We start from the raw sequence: 16,351 nt of genomic DNA on the forward strand, positions 1-16,351 counted from the left end.
TGCCAAAGAAATAATTGCGCTAGTGCTCTGAAAGTCTGCAAAATGGACCCCAATACACCGTTGATTATGTCTACTATATAGAAATTCCTTGCAGCACTGATTCAAGAGACATAGGCTGCCGCACTTTACAAGACTCACTTCCTGGAGATCAAACATGGAGAAGGATGAGTTCGTCGATTCAACGATGTTATTTTGCAAGTATACTATATCTTTGTATTGGGCCCGCGTATGTGCCGTCAATTCTAATAGAACATAAACCATAGTGATTATCATCGTTATGAACACAAATTTATCCACTTCCACTTCAGGAGAGTGTTTTCTAGGATATAATCAAACTTTTAACGAAGATCGGATTGTATGTAAGGTAAGCTTCTTTCGCTGTTTAACAAGCATCGGTCTCACGTGATTGTTGATTCATACGTAATCAATATCTCAATCATCACTTTGCTTAATTGTTTATTTGAGGACTCGTTTCCTTCTTCAAGTTCAACTAACAACATTCTAAGTTAATCCATATTTTTTCTCTCTGATTTTAGCAATATCAAATTATATATAACACATATGAAATAATATTGAACAGTAAGCACAGACAATGCATATTCAAAATAATTCTTTATACTTTATACAGAAATCAATCGTTGATATGAAATTATTAATAAACAAAGTAATGCTCATTTCACACGGGAAAGAGAAAATTTCAATTTATTTTTTTTAAGTTCAATATCTCGTTATTTATAATCAATAAAAAGACTGCGTATCAAACAATGTACCTTTTTCAAGCTGTCTCTTTTTGTAAACAAGATACAAAATACTAGTGGAGATTAAAAGGGTGTTTGGAATTAAAAGTTGGGAAACCTCCAATATTTCTCATTTCACTCATAATTAATTTTAAAATTTTAACTCCATCTCTATATTGAAATGTCTATACTGTGGTTTCATCAATATTCGTTGAATACCAATTTTCGTGGATTTCGTTATAAAGTTGACCCACGAAATTATGTGTTCATGGAAGTACGATTTCTATCGACATTTTTTATTGATAGGGTCATTGCCGGTCATTGGCCATGAATATACGTATCCTTAAAACTGTGATTTTCACTTTATCCACAAAAATTAATACCCTTGAATATTAATGAAACACAGTATTTTTTTTTTTTACATTACTTTAGAATTATTATTTTACGAATAAGATAATACGTGTTTTGGAATTATTGCTGAAATATGTTTGCTTAACAATAGGCAATTTTCAACTGCATACAACTGGAAAGGATTTGGAATTAACTGTTTACTTTTCAACTCGGCTTAATGAAGTAAGTTCACAGACAGAGCTAAAAAAAACTATATTCATTTTCTCATTGCAATATATTTAATTGGTGAGACACTATTTTATTCCATCTCCATTTATCTAGCATTGGGTATTTCTGGTTACTCTGGTCATTTTCTCATTGCAATATATTCAATTGGTGAGACACTATTTTATTCAATGTCCATTTATCTAGCATTGGGTATTTCTGGTTACTACCAGTATTAACTTTTGCCCTGTTTGATAAGAGAAGACTGAAATGTTAATGTACTTTCTTCTTCTGTTTTGTCATTTTTCATGTAAGCAAAGGCCGCTACTTGTGCATGTCATGTTTGCTTTGCTGATTATAGTCGTAAGTTGGCGTTTAGTAACATATATCACTAGTTATTCATTCAGAATACAAAATAGAGAAATAAAAAATAAAGTCTTTATCTATTCACGTTTTCTGCTTCATTAAGTTTTTTTTTTTTTTTTTTTTTTTTTTTTGTTTTTTTTTTTTGCAGAGGACTTCATTGTTTGACTTAAACAGTGAAGAAGAATACAAGTACACACAGCTTACAATTTAACATATTATCTTTTAAAGTATATGAAACATACAACCACTGTCAATCACGGGGATCGAACTAAGGTTGTAGCGGTGATAAACAAATGCATTTTGAAACATTTTACATCTATCTTCATGTACTTTGTTATTCTTTTAACGTAATATTCAAACGTATTAAAGAGAAATGACAAAGTGTAAGGGACGTTTTGAACGAAAAAAATAATTATGAAAGATTGTAAATGAAATGCCATTTAGTAGCTCCTTTCTTGAGGCTAAATAAGATATTTTGGTGAAATGTCTATTAATTAATCAAATTAATTGATAACCGATCATTGTCAGCGTTGAACGAGTATACAAAATAGTATACAAAATTCTGTATTAGCATAATTACCTATATAATTTCCTTTTTTTAATAATAATAAATTGTAATAGTTAACTCCATTATAACATTAAGGAATATGAATTAATATACATAAATTTCATCAATCACATTTCCCATATGAGAAGAAATTGGGGGAGGTAACTCACGTTAAAAACAAGAACAGTTTTCACCTGAGTCTTGTTTCACGGTACAGCGACGGCGTGGATAAGGTGAAAAGCTGTACTGCGAGGATGCGCGGTTTTACCTGAGTTACCTGTGCTAAACCGCTATCAATTTCAAAACACGAGGATTCGCCGTAAATACGCAAACTGCGTTGGCCGTAGTATAGATGTCAATATATATACTAGTTAGTGTCTTTACTCTGTAATTCACAGCCATAGTAAACGCGATAATCTATGTAACAATCACATATATCAGGTTAGCTTTTCGGTCCTGCATTTAAAACCCGGCTGGGCATTACCCACAATTCTATAAAACACGTGATAGTGTGTTACGTAGTATAATCGAGCCATTTTCTCAGGGCTGCGTTCAAGATCGTAGCAGCTAACCTAGCCGCTAGGTCGTAGATATCTAGGTCTATTGAACGGATTGCTAGGTTAGCCGCTAGGTCTCAGATTTGAAGTTGGGAATATTCAACTAAAGACTAATTATATCGACGTAATTTGTTAATTTCAAGCGGAAATATACATATAAAAAATTATTTTCACTTAAAGGAAGAATAAAATATCACTAAAGAAATAGATTTCATGTTTGTTACAAACAAGTAACTAAGGTGCAACTTGAATTCGATATTTAGCATAACATATTTAGGCTACGAATATCTACGTAGCGGCTAGGTTAGCCCTGGTGTGCGGTCGTGTTGCAAGAGGGGCGCACGATTTATCTACTAACATCTCTATGCATATATCTGCTTGACTTACTTCATAACACGGGCACGGAAAACAGACCGTGGTCAGTAATGTACAGAGCATTCGATATGTATTCTTGGTTATTTTTGCATATAAAGTAAAAGTTTGTCGTTTACATTTTTTTAAAATATAATTTGGCTAGCATTTAAACTTACCTGTGTTGTTTACTCAGGTGTGACAGTGGAGAGAAAGTTTAAATACCCCATTCTTATTTCTATCAATAACTCTAAACGCCTTTTGTATTTGTATTTTTCGTCTCCTTTTAAACGCATTATTCTACTGTGGTTATTTTTTTTTTACTGTCTTCTTTGGAAGACTGTATAAAGAGATAAAAATCATTTACAGTCTCCGGGTTGGGCACTTCCATTCATTTGTGATTGGTAAAAAATACATGATGTGAAAATTTACATTTATTTCATTGGTTGAAATACTGTTCGGATCAAGGGAGATAATTCTTTGATGATCTTTTTAATGTACGGCTAAACAAATGTCGTAGATTTCAAATCTTAAAAAGTGAGAAAACGAAAAAGCAATACAAAATTGCTATAAATGAAATTCAGCCTTTGGTTTTCAGGTCCAACTAGTTGAAAGTAACATTCTATAATATCTATTGAAATTATATGTTTTTCTTTTTGCATAGTTTATTCAAATATTTATACAAAATAAAAAACAATTAATGCGCTATGCCTAATATCGGTAAAGATATTTGCACCTTAGATAGATAAATGCAGTGGGACAACTTTGATTTTATAAAAATAATACGAGTCTACGACCATACCCAAATCTCTTTTTACCCTATAGTCAATCTCAACTTACAAGCTCGGGTACGCAGTTCTCAATTTTAGACACGAAGGCTTAAACGACTCATGATATAAAATGTTCCACTCGCCATGTTATGTAGAGGAAGGTGACATTTATATAAAAAGAATTAAACCGTCTTTGATAACTAAATACTGTTTAGGGTTTGTCCTAAAGACGGTAATTTAAAAAAAAAAAAACTAAACTTGTTGGTAAAATGAATTAAATGTGTTGGGCGGAGGTGAGTTCCCGGAAGTGGAAACCATATTGATTAAAACTTTGTTTACATGTTACAATGCATATGTATTTTAATCATTATAGACAGCTATAAGATACAGGGTGTTTCAATAAACATGTCCCAACTTTAGATGTCTATATCTTTGCACAAACATGAGATATTATCTTTACAATAACTGCATCTGAAAGCGTTTGTTCCGGGAAAATGTATTACAGTGTAAATACAACATACTATGATGTCATGATTAATTTTATATACTATAGTAATATAATAAGGTTGCCTATGGTTGTTGCCTACATGGATTTATATACTGTGCGAATAGATACAGTTGATGTATTAGTGTTGACTTTGTAGCGTTGTGACAGTGGTCGATGAGAATGATGTAGCACACGTTTGGATCCGATTAGATTGTTTCACTACCACACCACACCACAACCAGTTCTAGGACTACAGCCCCAGAAATAGTGATGAGGGTGGACTTGTGATTGTCTTTATTGAGCCATCAGCGCAGACGTCCGTATCTAGATGTCGATGGTTGAGATAAGAGGAACCCTATAGCAATAGGACTAGCGGACAAAAAGTGTTCTTGCGAACGTTTGGCAACTTAGATAATATAACCATTACAGTAAAATTGTGTTTGCAAACTAAACATTATTAGTAAGATCATTTAGCTGTCTATTATTTGTACTAGTAATTGTCAAGAAGGGAATTTAATTTTAGGGGTTAGATTTAAGCATTTAGCTTTTGAACGAGAGTGAGTGTGAGTGAGGGCGAAAGTGAGAGAGAATTTGTAAATACTTTCTATTGATTTATTTTCTTGTATATAAATTCATTAATTGAAACTGTCTTGAGTGTTATTTGGAGATCGCCTGGCTCAACCACGTTACAATATGTTTCATAAATGTGTAAACCATGGTTAAAACACTGAAATCAACCATTTGCATTTCATAGTTAAGATGATAAGAACACTTCTGTATCAGTCGGCATTGGATCTATTTTTAGAACAAGAAAATTCCAGTCAATTCATAGAACCCCCGTGTCCATGGAAGAACATTGAAGTTATATTTTCATCGAAAGAACAATAAAAGTCAAATCAATACAATCTGTGTTGTATATGACATACATTTCTTTACCAGATCCAACGTTTTTGTTTTAGCTCTATAAATATAAATTTAATTTAATCTTTTTAAAAGTAGGGTAGGTGTCTTAAGGTAAAAAATATGCGAAAATCTTTCAATAAAAATATAACGTCAATGCATTTTAAGAATAGGGTACCCTCTTTCGAAATAAAGTTACAAGTTAAATAAGGAAGTTTTGACCTTTCTCTCAACAAATAGTTATGGAGTAGACAATAATGACCTCCTTTCATATTTTCTAACAACTTAACTCTTTACTTTAGAGCTGAAGCTCCGGGTTCTACGTGATGAATAAAGGTATTGTTCTGTTATCGTATGCGTAATTTTCATTCAAGAAAATGTTGAATGTCATATTTATTTCTGACAGTTTTAATCAGTTTTTGGCAGTAACAAACCGTTGTAACCACGAATTTTGACCCGGGTTGAAAATTGACCCAGGTGTCATATTTCAACGTTGAATTTTGAGCCAAAAGGAGTTGAATGTAAACCCTGTTCCGTTGAAAATTGACCCGCATCGTGGACTTTTGATCATAAAACCGGTTCAAAATTCAACAGCAAATAAGCACAAATTAACGAAGTGATAATAGTTTTATAACTTGGATTTGTGTCACCCCAAATTTACAGTTGTATTCATATTTATTCTTGAGATTTACATGTTAAAGTTTACATTTTTTTATCGGTCGGAAGAAAAAATTAAATATTTGACATATTATTTTTCGAATTTACATATTAACCCTTCTAAATAATATATATCGGCTATTTTATTCATAGCGAAATGTTTGCGTATGAAACAGGTTTTTTAAAAAGAATGTTTTCTAGATAGGTGTACAAATATAACTAATATATAACAATTTCCAAAGAGATGCTTACATGAAAATTAAAATACAGTTTGCTAAAAACAATCAATAAGATTTGATCTTAGCATCATCATTAACCTAGAAAATAGTGATTTCAATTCTCAATAATGGCTAAAAATAGCAGACTATATTTTCCATTTGTTTTTTATCATGATGGGTATGTACTCTGGAGTTAAACTTAAAAGTCTTATTTTTGGTTTGATTTTTTTTACAATTTCAAAGATTTCTTTATGTTTAAGATTTTTTCCAATATAATGATATTGCAATGTTTCAACAAGAACGATTCCAATTCTTTAAAATAATGGCTAAAATAGCAGACTATAATTCCATTTATTTTTTATCATGATGGGTATGTACTCTTGAGTTAAACTTAAAAGTCTTATTTTTGGTTTGAAATATTTTTACAATTTCAAAGATTTCTTTATGTTTAAATTTTTTGGCCAATATAATGATAATTCAATATTTCAACAAGAACGTGCGTATCTAAATCATAAAAAAAAACTAAACCAAAACAAATATTGATTTGATATTGATTTCCTACTCATGTCTGGTATTGCAATAATAAATATACCATTATCCAGAAATTCCAACTAATTTGAATTTTAAAAGAGAGTACATCAATTTAACTATTTAATCGTTCATTTTGTTGATGAAATATCATATATGTACGTCTTATTTTAGTACTTTTTTCCAGAAGTGTTTGGAAGGTGGGTTAAATAACAATATATCGAAATTTAATCACAATACAACATTTGTTTTAACTTTTTTTAGTTTTATTACTGAATCGTATTGTTGAGGTTTCAAGAAAAAATGATTATCGTAAAAAGAAAAAAATAATTTTAAAAAGCTGAATGATTAAATGATATCACAGTAAACTTCGCTTCCGTCCATGTGTCTTTCCTATAAACCTATAGAAGGTTTAACATATATTTCCATTTTTTGGACATAAGTTATTTATGTTTTGAAATTTTATTTTTTCATTGTTTTTATTTATTTTTTTATTTATTTATTTTTTATTCATTTATTTTTTATATCTATTATTTTAGTATATTATCGCAAAAACTCTTAAGTGGGGTAAGTCTTGCGTGTAAGCCGTGCGGCATCATAAGATAAAGCATTTATCCAGTCTTCATTTACAACATAATTGATATTCATTTCTGAAAAATCAACGTGCCTTTTAAGTTAAAAACTACTACATTGGCTTACCGTGAACAATACATTTCGTAATTACTGATTGGTGTTTGATTATTAATACGACAAATGTCCAACCTAATACCAGTAAATCCGATATCTACAATATGACTCAACCCTTTGCATAATTTAATTTTGCATAGTCATTAAGTCTTTCTTTTTTCAACCATTATAATATGACGATACGCTAACAGTATTCTTTTCAAAGAAAAACTCAGTAAAAAGTAATCATTGCAAACATCTTTTTTTGATATTTTCCCCCTAAAATTCTAGTTTTTCAGGGTTTAGAATTTTTGAGTATGCAGATTCATTCCTGAAAAATGATGTAGTACCTTTATCTATCTCAAAAGTCGGTATTTTCAGTGTTCCATTTTGTTTTAGAATACAATTAATTATGATAATTCAAAACGCAATTAAATATTCATAATGATAATGATTAAAACTCGTCAATTTGTTTAGGCATTATTACTTCTGCAACATAGAATACAAGTTAGCAACTCAATGATTTACAGGATGACAATAACGTAATTTTCATTTTATAGTCTCTACTCATCTTTCATTACAAAAACTTGACAACAGAAGTTCATCAATTATAATTGCTTTCATCACTGAAGTGGCAAATTACACTTTTTTCCTAACATAAATTTCCTCAAAGAATATGAAGTAGAAGACAATGCAATGCATTACGAGTAGATGATGGGCCTTCCTTTTGATTTGACAGTAATTGTTAAAACTGAAAAAGAATGGGGATCAATTGTAATCATTTCATAACTATGCATATGCACGGCTGGTCCTTCAGAAATAATCTAACTGGCAAGTTGACAAAATGTTTTCGTTACGTTTACCCGCCAAAAATGAAAAACAACATATAATGACTTTTCATAAGACAATATGACTATTGCTCATTTATTATACCGTCAGGTAAAGGTCAGTCTTCTAAAATTTAGGTTTGTCGCTTTGCCTGAAAAGTAACGTTAACGACGTTTTCAAAGATTATGACTAGTTTGTATCAATAGATAGGACATGCAATTATTTTATCCGGATCACGGGGACAGCCTCTGTAGCCGCATTTTGTCCCCCATGGGACGCAGTGGATTAAGTCAGTTATTCAAGGGATGGATAGTGATGATGTCAGTTTTTTAAAATACGTATATTCATTAATGTGTATCATTTTCTTGGGTACTTGAAAACAAATAATCATTTTCTTTTTGCTTCACATAATATCTGACAGTAAAGACATCTAAGTGTGTCCAAGGTCACCTTTAAATAAAATTTTGTCCCACAAATAAATGGGGGCAATCAGTTTTATGTAAAACAAATTTGCAAGCTGAACTCGCCCCTGTTATTGAGAAGCGAAATGTTTTCTTTTTTGTGTTATTCACATGGTTTTAAAAACAGGATACTAAAGTCAGAAATGACTAATTGGACAAATCAACAAAAAATAATATTAATCTTCAGCTTTGTCGGTTAAAAAAGTATTAAAATATTAAAACTGAATCATTGAATTTTTAATCTCGGTTAGCTTTCTTTACAGCAGTAACAATGATTGATACACTATTTTATCAATTATCACTTCAATTTCAAAAAGAGTGACTCTGTTTATAGTGTTTTATTACATGCAAGTATTTGGAAATATACGGTAAATAAATCAAAATAATGCAACAAATACTTTTACATCTTTGCAATTAAAACCGTTACTAAATTATGTGCATTCATATCTGATACTTAAGAAACAAACAAATAATTTATCACATATATTTGCAATGATTTGCTAATAAAGTATACACTATTAAACTTAACAAGGTATTAAAAAAAACCAGAATCTCACACTTAATCCCATATAAAACTTTATTTTTTATATGTTTTGAAATCCTTTTTTTCTGATTTCTTTCCACTTAACATCACAAATTAGAACTTAATTTGATTTTCTTTTTATCCTTTTTTCCCTTAGATTCATTGTTTCGTTGATTCCAATGGGCATAAATTTGATGTCACAACAAAACAAAAACAACTAAAATTACCAGAAAGTTGTTTGAAGCTAAGAAAAAAAAAAGAAAAGAAAAAAAAAACATTATTTAACTCAGTACCAAAGGCAGTCAAAAAGAAATTATAGGAAACACACACCTTTTTTAAACGGCAACATTCCTTCATACGTCGGAAAAAACAGGAATATTTAAACTATTGCTTCGAAAGTCAAGAAAATGTACTCCAATACATCGTTGACTTGGTTTACTGTATAGTAATTCCTTACAGCACCTAGTCGACAGCCATAAGCTACCACACTCTACACTATTCACTGCCTGAAGGTCAAACATCGAGAGTGATGAGTTTGTAGACTCAAAGTCGTTACTTTGCAAATACATTAACTATAAAATTTGCTTGTTAAGATTTGTCCTGTAGGAAAGTGATTGACAGGATATATTAAAAAAAATTGAACTGGCATCAGAGATTGAACAATACCCACACAACCACGATTATAGTATACATTAACTGTCAAGCATCATTGAAATGCCGATTAAATTGCTATTCACCTTATATCTCCACAAAGTAAGAATGCAATAACACTGCGAAACAATCGCTTTTATTGATTAGTTTAGTAATTATACTTCTAGGTATCTATCCCTACATTTTCGTCTCTCTGCAGAACACTCATTTGACCCATGTATGATAGTTGTGCTGGATAGTGGGGAATTTTACCACAAATCTACTCTGTGTTGTATACAAAATGAAGATTAAAGGTTATTTTAAGGTATATCCTTACAAAAATCTTAGAGTGAAATACAGTTTTCGTGTCCGTTTAAAAGAAAATTATTTTTCATATCAGTGTAAAATCTCTGATTATTCAAACAGTGTGCAAAGCTTGAGACCACTGATCGTTACTAAATGATAGAATCTAAATAAATGGATATATTCACCTTCCGTAAAACCTCAAAATTATATGAACATATTGTAACATATCTAATAATCAATTTCTAATTATGGACTTTTATGGACGTCACTAAAAACAAAACATAGTGAAAGTTGATAACAAATTGAAATTGTAGCGTTTAATCATCAAACATCAGTAGATTGTATTTCATTTAATATCTAAAGAACTTGCTCTGTGACCTTCATATATCACCTCAATACATAAATTCTTTGAATTAATCATTACGGGCCGCCGGAAAACGGTCCTTTATTTGATATACATTTAAATATTGTATCTGCGTTTCTCCGGGATAGTTCTGTTTTAATAGAATTAATATTATGCTTCTTTTTATGAATAAAAATTAACTTGCATGTAGAAATATGTTTTATGCCTTTTATAAAATATCACATCATTTTTGTTTTAGTCGTAAATGAAAAATATGTCATACTTAGCAGACTGTCGTGCTTGGCGCGTTATTATCGAGACTATATTCTATTCAGAAAATTTCGGAGTTCTTCATTCTTTTCAAAACAATGCATCGGGATAGGTATGCGGGACATACTAAAGACTTGAAATACTAAAGACCTGAATGTCATTAAATTTTATGTAGATGATATATTTGAGTTTCTATGTGCCGTGTCAAATAAAATATATGTATTATTTATTATATCTCTATGCAAAATGTGGTATAAAGTATCATGAAATGACATACATATCAGTTATTTACGCAAAATATGACATAAATGAAATTTTGAATTGACTGGAAAATTTGAACTAATTCATTTTTATTTTATCATGGAGACCCTTGAAATCATATAAACTAATGCACTGAGTTTTAATTCAATACAATGCAACAACAACAATAAACCAAAATGGTTTGAAATGCATAATATCCAAGAGAAAAATGATGAGTTGAACTTTGTATTAAAGAAATGTACAAATCAATGCGTTCTCCATTACTTCATACTATGGCAATGATCATACAATTACCGTTAGAAATGCTGACAATAACAAACTCGATTCTTTATGATTGCTGAAAGTATATTAAGATTCACCATAAAAATTTGTACAACCAACTTTTATTTTCTTCTTTGTAGTGTGTTTTTATGTAAACGACCAATGATTCATACAACACTTATATTTTTTTATATTTTTTGCGGCCCATTTGACGCTTGCGTCAATATTATTTCTTGTTGAAAGATTTTTCACAAATCATAGAGTTTAAATAAGAACATGGTCGATCATTCCATACTCCATCTCTTAGCATATCGATGCAATCCCTATTAAGTGCTTGGTTTGGGTTACCAAGGCTTGGCTCGTGGTAATGCCAATTAGTAAAACTCATGAGTGTGTTTGAATGGTCCCATTTATACTGGCCTTCTGTATCTAGGTCATTTCCTCCCGTCCATGCCGTGCAATCAAAAAATGGGTCAGACCTACAGTTTGCTATTAAAAAGGAATGAATAAGAATCGTTTAAGTAATTAAGTTTTGATCTTAGTAACACTATTTACTTTTAAATTAGTGGCCCCAATTCGTTAGAAAAAGGAAAAAACAGCGGATTATACCTTTAATTCGTTTTATTTCAAGACTGTTAAATATTCCTAAATAAATCTTCTGCTACTCTTGTTTAGGATTTGAAAAGTGTTTACAATTTCATAGGTATTTTTCAAAATTGAATTATATTCCATATTTCAACAATGTGCTTTAATCCGTGACCGAAAACCAAATTTAAAAAAAAGAAATACTGAATTGCTTGTTAAGTGCAGTATTTTTTTAACATATAATTATACCATTATCCAGAAATGTTGTAGCCAGCCAACCAGATTCCTCTTTACTTTCAATTTCCACCAAGTATGAACACATTTTCTGGCATTCCAACTATAGTTGTTTTAAAAAAGAAAAAAGGACATCAAACTTATAATTCGATCGTGAGTTTAAGTGAAGCTTTAGGATATAAAGCGAATTGGTTTTATTTTTTGTATTTTGTTTATTTCTGACTTTTTTTGGGGTCGAGGGGGGGGGGCTACAGGCTAATATTACAATTACCCTGCGTTTAATTATTAAATCGTTTTATCGAGGATTCACGATCGAAAAATAGTGTTATTGTGAAAGAAAAAAAAATCAATATTGAAAGCGTAATATACACATGTACCTTTGCATTAGCCCACGTGGCCTTTGATGAGCTTTTCTTGTAGCAATGACCATTAAACTTTAACCAACCATTTTCACATCCTGGAAAAAGAAGGATTTTATATTTGCATATATTGAACACTAAATAGGTCATTCGCGTTTTGAAGTTTTCTTTCCTTTTTAATATCTATTTTTTGATTATATCATCATCATCATTATAATCATCTTATTATTATTATTATCAGTTGAAAATGATATTAAATGTTCCAGCAGCAATTTTTAAGTGGCTATATCAATATAAGATAAATGATGTAATAATGTAAAATTATGTTTTTTAAACTATGCTAATTCATTCGTTGTTTATAAACAGTCTAGCTGTGTTGACATTATGAATGTTGAACTGGCTTTTGCTTATACTTGTAAGTGTTTCTGTACCAATTACATATTTGAATTTGTTTACAATTAGTTATATGCAGGTCCTTCTTATAAACCCTTTTGTATTATCTCAAAAGAATGAACTGTTCAGGGGTTTTTTTTTAACCTGAGATATGCACCTAAAGATAATTGAGCAATCATTACCTAATGTTTAATTCATTTTCAAATAATTCCATCAATTCGGATCAGCGGCATGAACGCCCGTCAACATAATCGATATTCATTCTGAACAATTACGTGCATTTTAAACTTAAGAACTATAATGGTTCACTGTTAACGATACATTCGTAGTTAATGATGAATGTTTAATTATTTATATAAATAATCTCTCTTATCGTCGAATACAAACAAAGCTCTATATAAATTTGTATTACCGTAAATCCTGACTTGGTTGGTGTAAAAATTTCAATATGACACTTTGTAATTACACTAGATTAATACTTTCAAAATTATTAACATCACACAACCCTCTACATCCATTTTTTGTTTGTTGATTTAAAAAATTCTTTTTATAATAATTATATGAGATACTTTACCAATTTTTTTTTAGAAAAATACAGGAAATAAAAAAAAAATAACTAACTGCGACCAACTTTTCAATTAATTTTCCCCAAAATTATCAGTTTTAGCTATTTAATCAGAATTTCAGAAATTTGAGACATGATTTAGGTAACGATTATGCAAACTCATTCCTTAATTCATCGATCCTTATTGATAATTCGACACGTACCTAAATCTATAATGCTATATTAAAATAATAGACTCGAAAGTTTTGGCTTTGATAGAGAGAATCGGAAGAGTACTGTCTTGTTTAATATATTTTAAACACCAATGGTACTTGAAGATTACCAATTTGTTTTGTTTTGTGGTTTTTTTGTTGTTGTTGTTGTTTGTTTTTTTTGTTTTTTTTTTTGGGGGGGGGGGTCTAAATCAAGCTTCGCTAGTTAATAATCAACGAAAATTCCTTTTAAAAACTCCGAAATAATCTGAATATTTTGGATTTTACAATCTTGCGCATGTACATTTCATTTACCCTAAATCACGGGAGGCTCTTTAGTTTATGTTTACTCAATATCACATTTGCATGGATAAACTCAGAAACGATAATACAAATACGTGTAAATCTAATTGAAAATTTGTCATATATTCGAATTCTGTTCATCAAAGGAAATACGGGAGAGAACGTTAACTCGATGAGTTTGATATGAAAAATCCCGAGAGTTCCGAATGACAGCATGGTGTGTAAATTCGAAGCGAGTAAAAAACGTTGGTAAAAAAAAAATTCTCCATTAATATGAATTAAAGTTTTAAACGAAAGGTATTTACAGCCTCAAAATGGTTTGTTATGAATAATTCAACTGCTATTTTCAATGCAGCTTCATTATTTTACAAAAATCGTTTCGCTACATTACGGGTATATGACACCAGGGAGGCATTTCAACTGTTGTGAAGGCCTGTCCTGAGACACAGTTAGATTATTCTAACTAAGCAGGGTGTAGTGAAATTAATTGCATTATTGTAGGCTGAAAGCTTGGTTATGTAAATGTCAACAATACGGTGTGTCGGTGAATCTTTTGCGTAAATATCCGGTACCATATGCAATGTCAACCCGTGCACGCACGGGTCAAAGTGTAGTTTTATACATTTATAAAAAACCCGTTCAGCTATCTTCACAGCAGTCATTGCAAGAGTGATTGTACTATTGTTCTGTAATTAATAACTTCTATTTCAAAGAATTTTTTTTAATTTTCTTGTCTTATAGCGGGTATTTAATTAAAAGTATATAATCAGTAAGTAAAATCAATCCAACAATTATTTTAGAACATTTCGCATTAAAATCATTAATCAATTATGCATACATAGTTCTGATATTAAAAAAAAACAAATATTTATTATATCACAGAATTGCATTCAACCACAAAGAATGCAACATAAAACTTTATGAGATAAAATAAAATTCAGGTTCTTACACTTAATCTCATATAAAAATGAATTTGTTTTTCTATTTATCTTTGACGAAGAAACAAAGAAAGTTTCATTCAGCCACACACTAAAGGTAGTTTAAAAAAACAATAAAAAGACAATTGTACCTTTTTGATATGCCAACATTCCTTCAAACGATGAAAATGCCAAAGGAATAATTGCGCTAGTGCTCTGAAAGTCCGCAAAATGGACCCCAATACACCGTTGATTATGTCTACTGTATAGAAATTCCTTGCAGCACTGATTCAAGAGACATAGGCTGCCGCACTTTACAAGACTCACTTCCTGGAGATCAAACATGGAGAGGGATGAGTTCGTCGATTCAACGATGTTACTTTGCAAGTATACAATATCTTTGTATTGGGCTCGCGTATGGGCCGTCAATTCTAATAGAACATAAACCATAGTCATAATCATCGTTATGGTATCAGGTTTATCCACTTCAGAAGAGTCTTTTCTAGAATATAATCAAACTTTCAACGAAGATTGGATTGTATGTAAGCTTATCTCGCTGTTTAACAAGCATCGGTCTCACGTGATGGTTAATTAATGCCTAATCAATAACTTAATAATCACTTTGCTTAATTGTTAATTTGAGGACTCGTTTCCTTCTTCAAGTTCAACCAACAACATTCTAAATTAATCCATATTTCTTTTCTCTGATTTTAGCAATATCAAATTATATATAACACATTTGAAATAATATTGAACAGTAAGCACAGGCAATATATTCAAAATAACTCTTTATACTGATAGGGGCGGACAGAAATCAATCGTTGATATGAGATTATTAATAAACAAAGTAATGCTCATTTCACAAGAGAAAAAGAAATTTTAATATATTTTTTTTTTATTTTTAATATCTCGTTATTTATTACCGATAATAAAGACTGCGTATTAAACAATGCATCTTTTCAAGCATTCTCTCTTTGATGAAAGTTTGGTTGGATATTAAAGGTGTGGAAACCTCCAATCTTTTTTTTTTACCACTGTATGACTCTCACTCATTATTAGTTTTGAAATTCTAACACCATCTCAATAATTAGTGAAATTTTTTTATTCATCTTTTTTACATTATCTTAGAAATATATCATGATATAATATAAATATACATGTTTTTGAAGATTATTGCTGAAGAATGTTCTATCAACAATAGAAAAGTTTCAACTGTATACAACTAGAATGGATTTGCAATTAAAGCAATATGAGCTGTATTTTTTAGAATTTTATTTTGCTGCAAAAACCTGCTAGTATGATAAGTCTGGATATAACTTAAACTTTTATGAGAAATAAAGTTAGAAAAATCATTAATTTTTGTCAGAGGAAAGATTTCTCTTCTAAGGAACATATAGCAAATCAATTTTTGTACAGGACGACAATAATTTAATTTTGCTTCTTAACGGCCTTTTTCTCAAAAATTTGGCGAATCGAAATTTATAAACCATGATATTTTTTGTCATTTTTGTAGAAAATAACATATTCATAAAAAAAAATTCATCATGAAAATTGCAGCTCATATTGCTTTAACTGTTGACTT

The 16,351-nt window shown here is 30.3% G+C and overlaps 1 long non-coding RNA gene across 1 annotated transcript; it reads right to left on the reverse strand.

Annotated features, from left to right (window-relative positions):
* Positions 1–11,075: 11,075 nt before the first annotated feature.
* LOC117687600 (uncharacterized) lies at positions 11,076–15,165 on the reverse strand. The gene is made up of 4 exons (XR_004600443.2): positions 14,922–15,165; positions 12,419–12,498; positions 12,057–12,144; positions 11,076–11,711 (listed from the first exon to the last, which is right to left on the reverse strand). It is a non-coding gene; the product is annotated as an uncharacterized lncRNA (long non-coding RNA).
* Between the last annotated feature and the right edge of the window lie 1,186 nt (positions 15,166–16,351).

This window comes from Magallana gigas, chromosome 1 (genome assembly GCF_963853765.1).
Source record: "Magallana gigas chromosome 1, xbMagGiga1.1, whole genome shotgun sequence".
NCBI classification, from domain to species: domain Eukaryota; kingdom Metazoa; phylum Mollusca; class Bivalvia; order Ostreida; family Ostreidae; genus Magallana; species Magallana gigas.